Source organism: Pan troglodytes, chromosome 1, assembly GCF_028858775.2.
Source record: "Pan troglodytes isolate AG18354 chromosome 1, NHGRI_mPanTro3-v2.0_pri, whole genome shotgun sequence".
In the NCBI taxonomy this organism is placed as follows: Eukaryota; Metazoa; Chordata; class Mammalia; order Primates; family Hominidae; genus Pan; species Pan troglodytes.
This window is the reverse complement of record NC_072398.2, coordinates 56,655,270-56,672,626: the sequence shown is the minus strand read 5'-3', so window position 1 is coordinate 56,672,626 and position 17,357 is coordinate 56,655,270.

The window sequence follows — 17,357 nt, the reverse complement described above, 5'->3', positions numbered from 1 at the left end:
TAAGAACAAATAGTTCTTAATACAAAGGTACTGTGATCATGACAGATTAATATGGGCATAAGAACAAGTCCTCCAGCTACTGGACAAATATTTGAAAAATATTAAACTTTGATTTCTATCACAATCACATTCAGTACAAATGTTTGTATATTAAGATGAATCATAGACCTATTCATAAGGGCTGGAACTATCAAGCTTTTATGAAAAATGAAAAAATATATTTTTGTAACCTTAAGTTCGTGAGTTAAAATGTATCTCTGAAAAGGACATGTTCAAGTCCTAACCCCAAATATTTATAAATATTACCTTAGACGGAAATAGAGTCTTTTCAGATATAATTAGTTAAGTTAAAATGAGGTCATACTAGAGTATGGCAGGCCCTAATCCAATATGATTGGGATCCTTATAAGATGAAGAGAACGGACACAGACACACACAGGGGAGAATGTCTTATGAAGACGGAGGCAGAAATTACAATGGAATGCCAATGATTCCCAATAACCACTAACGTTACGAGAAGCACATGAAATGGATTCTCCCTCAGAACTTCCAAAATAAACTAACCCTGAAAACTCCTGGATTTCAGACTTGTAGCCTGCAGAACTACAAGAGAATAGTTTTGTTTTGGTAAGCCAGCCAGTTTACAGTGCTTTGTTACAGCACCTCTATAAAACTAATATGCTTTGGCAAAAATTTCTTAAACAGGATATGAAAAGCACCAAAGAAAAAATATATGTATTTCATAAATATACACTTCATAAAAGTTTTTGTTCATCAAAAGTTACCACGTAGAAAATAAATAGGCAAGGCAAAAACAGAAACACATATGACTAGCAAAAGATGTATATCCAGAATACACAAAGAACTCCTCTAAATCTAAAACTTTTTTAAATGAACAAATACTTGACCAGATATTGTATATTAAGATGAATCACAGACCTAATCATAAGAGCTTAAACTATCAAGCTTTTGCAAAAAAAATGGAAAAATGTATTCATACAAAAATGAATCTTCTTCATAAAGGAGGTATTAGTAAAAATGAGCATATGAAAAGTTGTTCACCATCATTATTCATCAGGTAAATGCAAATTAAAACCACAGTGATCTATATTTCAGACCCACTGTGATGGGTAAAATCAAATATTGCTGAGGATGGAGAGCACCTGCGCTTCTCATATATTGCTGCTGGAATTGTAAAATAGTAGAACTGCTTTAGATAACTATTTCATAGTGAATTATAAAAGCAAACACCTACTCTATGAGACAGCAATTTCATTCTAAAAAAAAATAAAACATTTGTTCATTAAGCAAATGTGTATATTCACAGAAGCTTAATTCATTACGCCAAAAACTGGAAACAACCTGTATCAGTTTTCTAGGATAGTCATAACAATGTACCACAGACTAGGATCCATAAACAACAGAAATTTATTTCCTCACAATTTTGAAAACTACAAGTCCCAGATCAAGATGTGAGCAGAGCTGGTTTCTTCCGAAGCCCTTTCTCCTTGAGTTGCAGATGGCTATCTTTTCCCTGTATGTTTACATGGTATTCCCCTAGTGTGTGCATGCAATGGTCAGTATGACATTAGGGCCTACCCTAATTACTTTATTTTAACCAAATTATCTCTTTAAAGACCCTGTCTCCAAATGCGTCCGGAATTGGTGGGTTCTTGGTCTCACTGACTTCAAGAATGAAGCCGTGGACCCTCGCAGTGAGTGTTACGGTTCTTAAAGGCGGTGTGTCTAGAGTTTGCTCCTTCTGTTGTTCGGATGTGTTTGGAGTTTCTTCCTTCAGGTTTGCGGTTTTGCCAGTTTCAGGAGTGAAGCTTCAGACCTTCGCGGTGAGTGGTACAGCTCTTAAGGCAGCGAGTTGTTCGTTCCTCCCGGTGGGTTCGTGGTCTCGCTGGCTTCAGGAGTGAAGCTGCAGACCTTCGAGGTGAGTGTTACAGCTCATAAAGGCAGTGTGGACCCAAAGAGTGAGCAGTAGCAAGATTTATTGCAAAGAGCAAAAGAAGAAAGCTTCCACAGTGTGGAAGGGGACCCCAGTGGGTTGCCACTGCTGGCCAGGGCAGCCTGCATTTATTCTCTTATTTGGCCCCACCCACATCCTCCTGATTGGTCCATTTTACAGAGAGCCGATTGGTCTGTTTTACAGAGAGCTGATTGGTCCGTTTACAATCCCTGAGCTAGCCACAAAAGTTCTCCACCTCCCCATTAGATTAGCTAGATACAGAGTGTCAATTGGTGTATTTACAAACCCTGAGCTAGACACAGAGTGCTGATTGGTGCATTTACAATCCCTTAGCTAGACAAAAAGGTTTTCCAAGTCCCCACCAGATTAACTAGATACAGAGTGTCGATTGGTGCATTCACAAACCCTGAGCTAGACACAGGGTGCTGATTGGTGTGTTTACAAACCTTGAGCTAGATACAGAGTGCTGATTGTTGTATTTACAATCCCTTAGCCAGACATAAAGGTTCTCCAAGTCCCCACCAGACTCAGGAGCCCAGCTGGCTTCACCCAGTGGATCCTGCACTGGGGCCACAGGTGGAGCTGCCTGCCAGTCCCACGCGGTGCTCCCGCACTCCTCAGCCCTTGGGCTGGGGACTGGCACTGTGGAGTAGGGAGCGGCACTATTGGGGAGGCTCAGGCTGCGCAGGACCCCATGGCGGTGGGGGGAGGCTCAGGCATGGTGGGCTGCAGGTCCCGAGCCCTGCCCCACTGCAGGGGCAGCTAAGGCCCAGCTAGAAGTCGAGCACAGCAGCTGCTGGCCCAGGTGCTAAGCCCCTCACTGCCCCGGGCCGGCGGGCCGGCTGGCAGCTCCAAATGCGGGGCCGCAGGGCCCGCGGAGCCCACGCCCACCCGGAACTCACGCTGGCCGGCAAGCGTCCTGCGCAGACCCGGTTCCCGCCGTCGCCTCTCCCTCCACACCTCCCTGCAAGCTGAGGGAGCCGGCTCCGGCCTTGGCCAGCCCAGAAAGGGGCTCCCACAGTGCAGCGGGGGGCTGAAGGGCTCTTCAAGCACGGCCAGAGTGGGTGCCAAGGCTGAGGAGGTGCCAAGAGTGAGCGAGGGCTGTGAGGGCTGCCAGCACACTGTCACCTCTCACAAATACTGTCACATTCTAAGGTACTGGGAGTTAGGACTTAAACAGAAGAATTTTCTGGGGATATGATTCAGCCCATAACACAACCCAAGAGACCACTAACTTCAGAATGGTCAGTCATCATGATGGTTAAATTTTATGTGACAAGTTAACTAGACTACCATGCCCAGGTGTTTAGTCAAACACCAGGCTAGATGTTGCCATGAAGGTATTTTATAGATGTGGTTAACATATATAATTAGTTGACTTTGAGTAAAGGAGGCAACCTACTCTAATGTGCATCTCCTTCAGCCAATCCTTGAATAGCTTAAAAGCAAAGGTTGAGATGTCCTGGAGAAAAAGGAATTCTGCTTCAAGACTGTACCATAGAAATCCTGCCTGAGTTTCCAGCTCACTAGTCTGCCCTGCATATTGCAGACTGAAGACAGGGACATCAACTGTTACTTGAGTTTCCAGTCTGCTGACCTACCCTATGGATTTATACTTTCCAAGCCCCTACAACTGACTGAACCAATTTCTTAAATCTTATTGGTTCTATTTCTCTGGAGAATTCTACATGTTATAGTCATGCATGGAAAACTACTGTCATAAAAAGGACCAAAATATTCATACATACGTACAACATGGATAATGCTCAGAAATGCTATACTGCGTGGAAAAAAAAAAGCCAGACAAAAAAAGGATGCATACTCCATCATCCCATTTATATGAAGCCCAAGAACAGGAAAAACTCATCTATGGTGATAGAAATAAGAAAATGGCTGTCTGGGGTAGATGAATGAGGATAGATATTGACTGAAAATAGACAAAAGGGACCTTCCTGGAGGGATGGAATTGTGCTATATCTTGTTTCCAGTGGTGTTTTCATGGATATGTACCTTTGTCAAAATTCAGAGACTTGAATAGTCAGGATCTATGCATTTCATTCTGTGTAAATTGTATCTTTACAAAACAATATGAAAAAATTACATATTACCTTAAATTTCAATTCTGTATATATATTTATTTCAAATATATTTCAAATATAAATTTTTCAAATGTTGAGTTTTTATTCACTGTAGATGTAGTTACACTGAATAAAACATATGTGGATGTTTAGGAGTGACTTAACATTAACTCTAACCTCCTAACCATTGTCTACATTCCTTTTCCTGGCCATCTTTCAGAGACTTGTTTAACCATTAGGGGGACCCCTCAGGTCATGCAGGCAGTGTGCGACTACTCTTATTAGACATCCAATTTCAGGTTGGTGATCAGTTCATCCCAATCAGGTTCAATGTAACTCAGTCAATATTTACAACAAACAGGAAACTTTAACTGGAGTGAACGTTATAATTAATCTCTTCGTTATTTTGGTACAGATTACAGTTAAAATGTAACACATTAATTATATTCATGTGTATCATGTGTTGTTAACTACTTAGCTCACTTAAATATCCATTTCCAAGCTGTACTATAAATTCCTCACAGGCTAAGATCATGTTTTAATATTTTTCTGTGTCTCCCAAAAAACTAAGACAGCCTGGATATATATATTTGGCAATTGGATTGATGAATAAATTCGGTGTGTTGTTTTGGCTTTGCCCGGGGAAAATAAGTTAACTCACTTCAGGCTCCCTTCCCCAGCCACTCCCCACACTCCCCCCGACCCTCCATTGAGTTATCCTATTCTATACCATTGAATAAAACCATTGAGTAAATCCATAAGTTTGATTTCAGCTCTCTGGAAGCATTTGATTCATTGTGAAATTTTTTCTCAAAATTATTATAAAATACAATTTTAAAAGGGAATATATGGAGCAAGAGGAAGACAGGGAGATGGTGGAGGAGGAGGGAAAAGAAAATGAAGAAAGCAAAGGAGGAGGAGGGGGAAGAGATGATGAGGATAAAGAAGAAATGTAGAAATTGCAAGTACACAAAATCAGGAATCTTTTAAAAGACTTTGGTTTTATCCTCAAAATTCTTAGGCATAAACGCCATCTCTCTGAATGACTTAAAAAATCAATATAAAGCTTGATTCTATGGTTTATTGATTCTATATTTCAATTATCCCTAATTAAAATGTCTACTTTGATTTTAATTTCTAAACAAGGGGAAAAAATTACAGGAATTTCTTTTAAATGTACTATTTCATCCTCAACCCAGTGGATGCCACTCCACTATATTTAGTGAATTCCAGTAATATAAATGTATATGATATTCTTGCATATAGATACATATATATTCTTATGCACAAAATTGAGTGGTACTTATTTTCAAAGGATTTAGTAGGAGACGAATATATAAGTGAGTGGCTCTTTCTCCCTAGGATCACAGACCTGTTGCTCCAACTAAAATAAAAAGTATATTCGATTTAAGATATTATGACTCTTTATGATTGATTCAACATATATTTATTGAGCCCTTACTATGCACCTAATACTCTCTTAGTACCTGAATGCTACCTATCCATAAACGAGTGAATAATATTTATAAAGAAATATGGCATAGAAGACTGAAACAGAGAACAACGTGAGATGGAAAATAATCAGGTGCCTTAAATATAATATGGACGATAAGGGCTATTTAAAATCTAAAGGATAGAATAATTGAAGAGTGCTCTGAGATACATTTCCTTATCATCTACACAGCACAACTAATAACATCCTATGAATGTTTTAAATATCAAATGAAATAATAATATATATAAGAAAAGTTAAGTATCCACTATGTATATAAGAAATTTGCCGGGCACGATGACTCATGCCTGTAATCCCAGCACTTTTTTGGGAGACCGAGGCGGGCGGATCACGAGGTCAGGAGATCGAGACCATCCTGGCTAACACGGTGAAACGCCATCTCTACTAAAAATACAAACAATTAGCTGGGCGTGGTGGCAGGCACCTGTAGTCCCAGCTACTCCGGAGGCTGAGGCAGGAGAATGGCGTGAACCGGGAAGCAGAGCTTGCAGTGAGCGGAGGTTGCACCACTGCACTCCAGCCTGGGTGAGAGAGCGAGACTCGTCAAACAAAAAAAAGAAAGAAAGAAAGAAATTAAAATGGACCAGGTGAAAACAGGCTTACAGAAGTAAAAAAAACTCTAAATTCACATACAAAGAGACACTGCAACCATGATGAGTATCCACAACATTTCTAGTCCTATGCTTAATAATGTTAAAAGAAAAACTTCAGCCAAATTAAATTTAAAGGAGTTTAATTGAACAATGAACGATTCGTGAATCAGGCAGCTCCCAGAATCATGGCAGATTCAGAAGGACTCCAAGTATGCCTCATGGTCAGAACATATTTATAGACAAAAAAAAAAAAAAGAAAAGTGACGTATAGAAATCAGAGGTGAGGTACAGAACAGCTGGAGTGATTACAGGTTGGCATTTACCTTATTTGAATACAGCTTGAACACTCAGCAGTGAATGACTGGTTGAAGTATGGCTGCCGGGACTGGCCAAGACTCAGCCACTGTTAATAGGCCCATACTCCTAAATTAGGGTTTCAATCTTGTCTACCCACTAGATTAGGCTGCAGTTCCTCCACAAGGACTCAAATATAGAAGTATAGAGTCCTTCTCAGGCCATATTTAGTTTGCTTTAACAATTATGAAAGAATTTTTATAAAGTATTACATAAATCAAGTATTTGATGATAGGAGACATAGGTGATAGGAGATAAAGTCATAGAGACAAGGAGGGCAAAGGTGCACAGCATCTTATAATGATGTTGTCTTCACTCTTACTAAGGTAAGAATTTTTATGAAGTATTACATTCATTAAATATTTGATTGCTTTATCTGTCATACCAGTAAAAATGTGTTCATAAATACATATCATAAGGTGACAGGCAATGAATTCAAAATATGTAGTATGGTACATGTTGATAAATACTAAGGACAAGCACAAGCAGGGAAAAGAGATAGAAATTATGGGTTGGTGGGGGGAATTGTAATTTCAATTTAGATGACCAGAGACAGCCCCACTGAAAAGGTCTCATTTGAGCAAAGACCTGAGAGATGAGGTGAGGAACAATGACATGTAACTATTTGGAGGAATGTCATTTCAGGTAGAAGAACAACATCAGTCACATGTATACATATGTAACTAACCTGCACAATGTGCACATGTACCCTAAAACTTAAAGTATAATTTAAAAAATTAAAAAAATAAAGTCATTAAAAAAAAAAGAACAACATCAGTAGCAGTTCTGACGGGGGTGAGGCCTGTTGTGTTTGAGAAACAGCCAGACGAGCAGTGTGCCTGGAGGCATGAGTGAGAGGAGGATGATAGGAGACAAAGACACAGAGGCAAGGAGGGTGAAGCTGCACAGCGTCTTATAATGACGTTGTCTTCACTCTTACTAAGGTAAGAAGCCATTAGAAGGTCGTGACCAGAGAAATGAAATTATTGTTTATGGTAGGAGATTATTCTGGCTGGTGTCACTGGTGAAATGGAGAGAATAGTTATAAAGTTATCATTGCAATTAGGTGAAGAGATGATAGGGGCTTGGACCAGGATGGTTGCAGTGAATGTTGAGAGAGGTGTTTGGATCCTCAACTCCACTGTCAAATTGTTTACAGCCCAGTTAGGAGAAAAAGTCTGGGAAACTTTAATGTATTTTTTAAAAAGAGAGAGAAATAAATCGTTAGAAGCTAAATGATACGACTACAATTACAAATTTAAGAGTGATTTGGGAAAAGCAGATTGAACAATGTGACAGAAAGGTGACTGATTAATAGTGTTTTAATAAAAATAATAATTGCTGACATTCATTGTGTTCATTACATGCCAGGTGCCAGGCATAGTGCCTTACATGTGATATCTCAATTAATCTCCACCAAAAACCTATGATAAGTTGCTGCTACTGTACCATTTCCTATATGCTATAAGAGGAAATCAAAGAAAGAATGTCTGGAAAGGTTAATAAGTTGTTCAAAGGACATAGCTGTAATTTCATCATGATTTGGCTTTCATGAGAGCCCAAGCTCAACACTGACATGCTATTCTGATTTGCCATATAGGTGGAGGGGGAAAGAAGACATTCTAAGTGGGTGAATCCATATGAGTGAAGGTTAGGAATTCAAATGTTTTGTGTGTGCATGAGAATCGCAGGTCTGGAGCAGAAGGTTCATTTTGGGGAACAATAAAAGAAATAGTGGAGACTGAAAAGTATAAACAGATTTTAGAAGTCCTCCAGAGCTAGCCAAAAAAGCTTTCATTGTATCCAGGAGAGCCTGGGAATCTAAGATGAACATGGAAGGAGAAAAATTATTATTATTATTATTATTATTATTATTAATTATTATTATTTTGAGACGGAGTCTTGCTCTGTTGCCCAGGCCAGAGTGCAATGGCGTCATTTCAGCTGACTGCAACCTCCACCTCCGGGTTCAAGCAATTCTCCTGCCTCAGCCTCCTGAGTAGCTGGGATTACAGGCATGTGCCACCACGCCTGGCTAATTTTTTTGTATTTTAAGTAGAGACAGGGTTTCACCATATTGGCCAGGCTGGTCTCAAATTCCTGACCTTGTGATCCACCCGCCTCAGCCTCCCAAAGTGCTGGGATTACAGGCATGAGCCACCGCGCACAGCCAAGAAAAATTAATTTAAGATTATCTGGCTCCCAGGTACAAGATGAGCTGGGGGCAGTAGAGATCTGGCAAGTAGAATAGCAAGAAAGAAACATGATCATTTATATATGAGGTAATAAGAACTAGTAAAAGTAGGGATTGAAAGGTACATGTCAGCATATTTCCCAGAGTTTTTTTTCAAAATCCAGGAGAGATTTTGGTTCTGAGTTGTTTACTAAAAATATTGAATTACAATCCATGCCATGTCCACAATTAGTTGTGTGAATTTGGGCAGGTTATTTATTTGAGAAGTTTCTTCATCCATAAATAAAGTTGTATTAGATTATATTTAATGTTTTCTTCCTTCTTTTATATTATGATTAAGATTTGTTTGCTGATTTGTTTTAAAGTTACAGTTTAGAAAAATATAAGAGCCTTTAGCATCTATTTCTTTCAAGGCATTAAGATTAAATTTCATTGAGTGTGTGGCGCTATGTTTGGAACAAAGAAGATGCACGGAAATACTCCCTGTGTTGAACTGAATTTAACTGAAACTTAAAAATTATCAAAGAAAAAGAATAAATTCTAGCCTTATCCCTGTATCTATTAAAGACTGAATATCAAAAAATAAAATGTTTAGAATTGGTCTAGATTCTTCCATTGTCCTGCTGAATTTCTTGGCCAGTGATATTCCAAGTGTGGTTCCTGGACCAGACTATAGGTTACTAAATAATTTATATATAATTTGTGTGTGTGTGCACGTGTGTGTGTGTGTGTGTGTGTGTGTAAAATCACCTCAGGCATTTTTCCACACTGGAAGTCACCTCACAGCCTTAGGTAGCAAAACTATGCCTGGAATAGCTGTATTATTCCAGAACTTTTTTAATATTCCTAGATACTCTTTATGAATGAATCCAAAAAGCAAAAGACAGAAGCAGCCTGATTGAGAAGGCCTTGCTCCTTGTTTCTAAGAAAACTATTATACAAAGTGAAACAATATAAACAAGATTTATTTGTTTGTTGCCTAATCTTTTAACCCAGACAGATGATCATCTATAATGGCTTTGCTTTTCAGCTTTTTCTGCCTCCTGCTGTTCAGAGTAATGACGTGGAGAGAGCTCAAGCCTGAGGAACTAACAGTTATTAGTTCAAAATCCAATTCTGCTGTGCAATCTCAGACATGTTTCATAAACTCTCCATGCCTCAGTTTCCTTATCTCATTTCTCAGATTTCTTATCTGATAAATAAATAAGACACCATAATAATAGCATAGTATTTGGCACAAATGAAGTACTCAACAGATCTGTGTTCCCTTCTTCCATCTCTAATTTGTGAATATTATTTCTGAACCTCTTTCTTAAACCCTAGAACTAACGTAGGAAATAACTTCTCCTCCACCCCATCCATGGTGTTATACATGGAGGAAATACACATTTGGGGAAGTGCACAGCTCAAGTGACTCTAACCCTGGATTTCCAGCTGATCCCACCCCAGAACCACCCATAGGGAAAAGGAAGAGAAACCACTTCCCACAGCTGGGGCTTTCCTCATTTCCGAAGCTACAGAAGAATGATCATAGTACTCAGAGGAAGCACTGCTGGCCTGGAGGTCATTTGCCACAGAGGGAGTTCAATAGCCCCTTAGTCCTGTCAGGGCTTCTCCCTTATCCCACATTACTCATCTGTAACCTAGTACTTTAAGTAAAATCTTGTCTTTTGCAAAGTAAAGAACATTAATCTTCCACCTTTTACATTCCTACTTTCTCAATTTATGCTTTGTTTGAATAACAAGAATGGAGGAGATAAGGGGAACAACTGTACTTCCTAATGGTTAGTCCACAAAAAGCCATTAGCATTCACTGTAAACAGCATTCATCAATGTGCTGTCTTAGGTCAGGATCAACTTCCTTATCTGAACTTGAGAAGGGACTGCCCTTTTTTCTCTATCTCAGTTATAATACTTGTGGGTGGCAGAAATGACAGCAATCACACACTGCCACACAAGAATGAATCTGACACTTCACTGTTGAAATTCTATTATCTTTTATCTCTTTGATATCCTTTACATTAAACTTAATTCTCAAGTTCTCCAATTGGTGTCTACATCAGACTTGTAAAGAGTTATAGAAATTATAGGAGTCAAAAATAGTTTAAAAGCCTTGTGATATGGATATATGTAAGAAATACTCTTCTTTGAATAGTAAAATACCTTAGCTCTCTAGTTCAGCTAATGTACATATTTTCAAAGCAGGGAAAAGACAGCTGTGTGGATGTAGAGAAGTAGGGGAGAGGAGAGGGTGGATTTGCATTAATGATGGGGCTTCAGTGGGAAGGAAGGAAGGAAGGAAGGAAGGAAAGAAGGAAAGAAGGAAGGAAGGGCAGGAGGGAGAAAATAGCTAGCTTCATTTTAGTTTCAAGTTAAATGAAATACAAAAATAAAACCACATTCATTTCTCCCTAAGCGTTGATACAGATACATAAATAAAGTATTGTCAGAAAGATGCTGTCTAACTTTAAATAATTTAAAGTTACAGAAAAGAATCAATTTTCCTGATGTTTATCCCTTCAAAATCTTAAGACTCCTTCTTAGTGTGATTTGGACCAAAAATAAAATAGAACCAGGCAAAAAACAAAACAAAACAAAAAAACAAACAAGACATCTCTTGTTTTTTAATTTACCCTACACAGGATGCTTGTACTATAAGGTAAGCTGTTGGCTGCTCTTCAGCATACCACTGCTTTCCTGACTTCCGCTGGTAGGCAGGAAGCTTGGCTCTTTGGGCCGGCACAGGCCTTCTCAGTATGGAAGTAGGATTACACACCGTTGAGTGTGTAATCAAATCAGTCAAAGTACTCCTCATCTCTACCTGGTCCTTTCCCTTTCATTTCATCCCAGAACCCACCATCAACTCAAGTTGATTCATCATTATTAACCAACAAACTTTGATCATTTTTAAATTATTCATAATTCACTTTGGCTACATGTTTATGAGTGTAAAGCAAAATATATGCCTCATGATCTCAAAAATGGTTCTAAATAATAAGATCTGGGCCAGTGTTATGTAAGTTAATTTTCTTTTGCAAATGTTTGGGCTTGATCAGATTACAGAGATTTTTTTTTTCCTGTGCCAGGATTCCTAAAGACATTTCTGGTTTCCGAGAACAGAAGGGTTTATTATTCCAATCTGTTGTTAGCACCTTGGAAACCAAAGACATTTATTAGATTGCCCTTTATAAAACTACATTTAGTAACCAGTATGCCAAGATTTACATTAGATTCTCTTTGTTATAGTGATCTCTGCTGATACATATACTATGCTAGGAAGATTCCAGTCAGTGATTGTGAAATATCTCCTATATTATTTGAATTAAATACGCTATGGTCAAGTCTTAAAACTCAAAGATATATATATCTATAGGTACATACATAGACAGATACATACCACTAGATATAGATATATATTTGCCACTGTAAATAGTTCATATTTTATTGCTATTAACTCTTTCAACCACTAAATGTCTAAGGTTATGAATTCATCAAATATACAAAAGGCAATTTTTTTTTTTGAGACAGAGTCTCACTCTGTCACTCATGCTGGAGTGCATGGCACTATCTCAGCTCACTGCAACCTCTGCCTCCCAGGTTCAAGTGATTCTCCCACCTCAGCCTCCCAAGTAGCTGGGATTACAGGTGTGCACCACTGCACCTGGCTAATTTTTGTATTTTTAGTAGAGATGGGGTTTCACCATGTTGGCCAGGCTGGTCTCGAACTCCTGACCTCAGGTGATCCACCTGCTTCAACCTCCCAAAGTGCTGGGATTACAGGTGTGAACCACTGCACCCGGCCAGTGCAATGATTTCTAAGGCAACCAAAAAGGAGTAAGATTTATATTTATTAAGCATCTGTTATATACTTGGTTTCATGCCAGATGCTTTATATTTATTATATTGTTTAATTTTTTATAGCATTCTAAATCTAACCCCATGATTCAGAGTTGACGTGAAGCTATCGTATAGCCAATCCAATTTTTTTTTTTAAGACAGGGTCTTGCTCTGTCCCCCAGCCTGGAGTGCAGTGGTGCAATCATGGTTCACTACAGCCTCAACTTCCTGGGCCCAAGCAATCCTCCCATCTCAGCCTCCCTAGTGGCTGGGACTTCAGGCCTGTGCACCATGATGCCCAGCTAAGTTTTGCATTTTTTGTAGAGACAAGGTTTTGCCATGTTGCGCAGGCTGGTCTCAAACTCCTAAGGTCAAGCGATCCACCTACCTCAGCTTCCCAAAGTGCTGGGATTACGGGTATCAGCCACCATACTTGGCCCACGAATCTAATTTTCTATGAAAGGAAAGGCACTAAAATCAACAAGTCCTGTTGAAAGTATCCGCTGCTTAGGGCCAAAGAAGCCAGGACACACATTCTGCCTCTACAGTGTGTTCTGAAACTCCAAATCCTTGTTTTTCATTTATAAACCAGGGATAATAACTACCTCATGATGGGTTGGTGATGGTTACAAGAGACAATGTAAAAGAGTAGCTATGAAGTAGGGACTAAATTAACATCAGTTTACTTCTTCTACGTGCTCCTTCTTCTTCTCCTTCCTTTTTCCCTATAGGTTTCTCTCCTGTCTTATAATCCACTTATGTTGGATAGGTAACTAAAAAATAAAATCGAAAATGGTAAAGCTGAAAGCGGCTGTAGTGGCCTTTTTTAAAAAATGAAGAGAATATGGTCCAAGTATTTAAAGATATAAACACAGCTAAGCAGTGGCAAATATACTAAAAAATGATCCCAAGTTCAATGTATTCTTCACTCTATCTAGATAATGTGTATAGCTAAATTAAGTTAGTTCATGTTTCACCCACCCTCCAGAATCCCTTCCATTCTAAACTCAATCAAGAATTTTTCAGCACCCAGGTTTTTACTACAGATAGTGCTTGTAAAGTTCCATGTGCCTCAAAAATGGACACAATGGCAACCTGGAGATACTACCCATGTACCCTGTTTAAAGGTTGCAGCCACTGTTTAGTTTCAAAAAATTATTGCTATGCAGAAATTTTGACCTACGGTTGCTAGATATTTTTCAAGAACAGAGTATCAGTGTAAATCTGAGTATCAGTGTAAAATTTTCCATTTTTTTTAACATTAAGAAGGCTAAATAAACCACCAGTTCATGCCTTTCATGATAATGTCTAGAATGGAGGAAACAAGCTTTGGATAATCCAAGAACATCCATGCAAGTTCTCCTCTCAATAAAGGAATTAGGGGAGAATAGAGGAGAACTCTTTTTCCTCCCAGTTTCTGTTTTCACTTGCCTGCATTTTAAATTGAGTAAAAAGTGATCCTGAATGAGTCTGTTCTATCATATTTCCCTTCACTCTCTTTGAAGTTCAGGGCTCAAAAGTAGGAGATTAGTAAACATTTATCAATTAATTCATTTGTTGTGGGACTACTATTAATTTCTCCACCTCTCAGATTTCTTTATTTCTCCATCTCTTGATTTATTTTTTCTGCAAACACTCATTCAATAAACAGTCACTAAGCACCTGTCAGGCCCTGTGCTGGAGATGGTGAAGAAATAAATAACAAATAGTCCCTGCCTTCGAAGAACTCCTAGTGTAGAGCAAGAGCTGAATATGTAAGCAAATAACTCTTTGTGATGGTATGTAAAAGTTATACCGAGCATGATTAGCTTTAAAGTGGCATTTGCTTTACTTACAACCGGCCACATTGCCACAAAAGCGCTCAGAAGTTTTAAAAAAAAAAAGTGCAGCTGTCAGTAGTGATTAACACAACGGCTAGACACTGTGTATGAGAACGGATATAGGTGGTTTTATAAGGATCATGTGGTTAAGTGGGACACGCATGTTGAACAGAGTCTGCAGACATTTTGCCCAAAACTTCCTTTTGCAGTGTGCACATGTAAATGAGCCTTGCGTGGAAGTTTTTGCTTCCGGAATAAGATTGACTAACCAGTGAAGCTCCTTATTACTCATTTCAGCAATCATTTGCTTTTCTTGATGCAATATATAAAACGTGTACAAAATACAGCAAAGGAACTTAGGTCACCCACGTTAACTTAGGACGTTTCTGTTGACTAACTTTGGGCGTTCTATTTATTAAAATTTGAAAGTCATAAATGCTGGGCTTAAAAGAAAAGAATCTCTCAGAATCTGAAATGAAAATTTAGCATTATATGACAGTTTTGAGAAAAATGATTCAGAGTTCTTTAAAAATTAAACTTCCCAAATGATTCTAGATTGAATTATATCCTGAATACCTAATATCTGCAGATTACTGTTTTAGATGCTATAGAGACAAAAAGTAGGTAAATTAGCTTCTAATCCTTAAAGAATTTGTAGTCCAATTGGGGAAGTAAGCACAAGGCAGGTGAAAAAGAGAACTAATAAAACAAAGCAGCATACAATAAATTTCCAAATGACTAATGCCAATAATCAGAGATATGTGTGCAGTTAGATAACAGTAACTGAGTTAGAGCCATCTAGAAAGAAATTGTACTTGATGTGAGTCTTGCAGAAGGGAATAATTTGGATAAAACAGGAGAATAATTGGTGTATAAAGGAGAAAGAAGAGTGGAGCAAAAACATAGGTGTAGATAAGCTTCAGAGAAATTTAGGAAACAGGGATCAGACTCCCCTGGCTGTAGCAGAGGAACCCTGGGAGGACAGCGAGGACTTGGAGGGAATGAAGGTGGAAGTGAGACAAACAAGAACATGAATGCAAAGCCATGGAGTTCAGACCTCCTCCCACAGGTAACGATGAGCCACTGGATATTTTCTCTTAGCTGAGTCATGTGATGAACCGGGAGGCTGCATGAAGGAAAAAGGCTAGGAGTCATAGTTAGAACTAGGTATGTTGAGAGAGATGTAAGAACTTCATCAGGCTAACAACTTGACATTTCTTCAAATATATATATTCTTTAAATAGAATGTTCAATATTTCTTTAGAAGGATTAGAAGAAACTTTTATTTTATTTTATTTTATTTTATTTTATTTTATTTTTGGAGACAGAGTGTCGCTCTGTCACCCAGGCTGGAGTGCAGTGGAGCAATCTCAGCTCACTGCAACCTCTGACTCCCGGGTTCAAGTGATTCTTCTGCCTCAGCCTCCCTAGTAGCTGGGACTACAGGTGCGTGCCACCACGCCCAGCTAATTTTTGTATTTTTGGTAGAGACGGAGCTTCAGCATATTGGCCAGGCTGTTCTTGAACTCTTGACCTAGTGATCTGCCTGCCTCGGCCCCCCAAAGTTCTGAGATTACAGGCGGGAGCCACCACGTCCAGCCTGGGAGAAACTAACTTTCTATTAGTGTAGATTATATTCCACTTTATATTAAAAACAGATTTATTGTGTTGACTTAGCCTTGCATAGAAGTTTTTGCTTGAATTTTCAAAGGCTTTGTCGTTTTTTCAGAATCAATTATAAAATTCTATCCATATGAACATATGAACATATGGATTTCCAAGTGTATGATCCCTAGCATGAATAGTATATAGCATTTTCACTCTTTTGGAACTTTCTGGTTTTCAGGTTGTTTCCTACTTTTCAAAATTCATATTTTCCTTCTATTTTCCTCTGTGATTTCTTGTAACATTTGGCTACTTGACATAGATTTGAGAATATAAATAATATTTATATTCAGTAAATAGTGCTATGTCATGCATTATTCATTTTCAGAGTTTCAGTGTACTTACTTAGCCACCCACCACCTCACAAGCTGAGAATGACTCTCAGCTGACTAGTTTCAAGTTAGTGGTGTGGCCTTTATGCACCGTAGAGCTTCCATGTATGTTCCCCAAATACTAAGCCAAGATGGGTCAATGTCAGTGAGAATGTATTTGATTTCATTATGTACTTTTCATTTTTCATTACATGTTTATATTAGGTATTTATTTTATATATTTTACTATGTATGTATTTTCAGCCTTGGGCATTGCTTCCTTTGGCTAGAGTAAGACCAAGATTCATTTTGCCAAGTTTGAAAATGGTATAGTTGGAGAACTGAGTGACCTGGCACTTCATTGATTATATAGATATTATATATTTATATGATATATTCATTATAGTATATAAATTTATTATATAGATTATATAGATTTATTATATAGATATTATAAGGTCACATAAATAAATAGCCCAGATATCTGGTTGACCAGCCCTCCTCTTAACCTGAATATGATTACGACAAATCAAACTTCCCCTTTTAACAATTAGTTTACTACAATCTATTTAATAGCTCTGAAATGGTTGCTGCATATCCTATCAGAAACTAGAGTAGGCCACACACTAGAGTTTATATTTGTGCAACCATATTCCATAGGATCATCCAAGCTTAAGGTCCAATTTGGGGGTGGTTTGACATCTCTGGCCTGGTCCTGAATTTATTAAGTTGTCTTTGGGGTTCTTACTCTTATCTGCTAAAAATGCAGGAAGGCAGCAGAATCATCTTTCTTGGGTTCAACATTAAATTACATTTTTTTATTTTTTATTTTTTATTTTTTATTGAGATGGGGTCTTTCTCTGTTGCCCAGGCTGGTCTCAAAGTTCTGGGCTCAAGCAATCTGCCTGCCTCCCAAAGCGCTGGGATTACAGGCATGAGCCACAGCACCCAGCCCCAATTTACATGATTTTACCACATGACCCACAGTACCTTTATTAGGCTGTAAAGTTCTGTAAC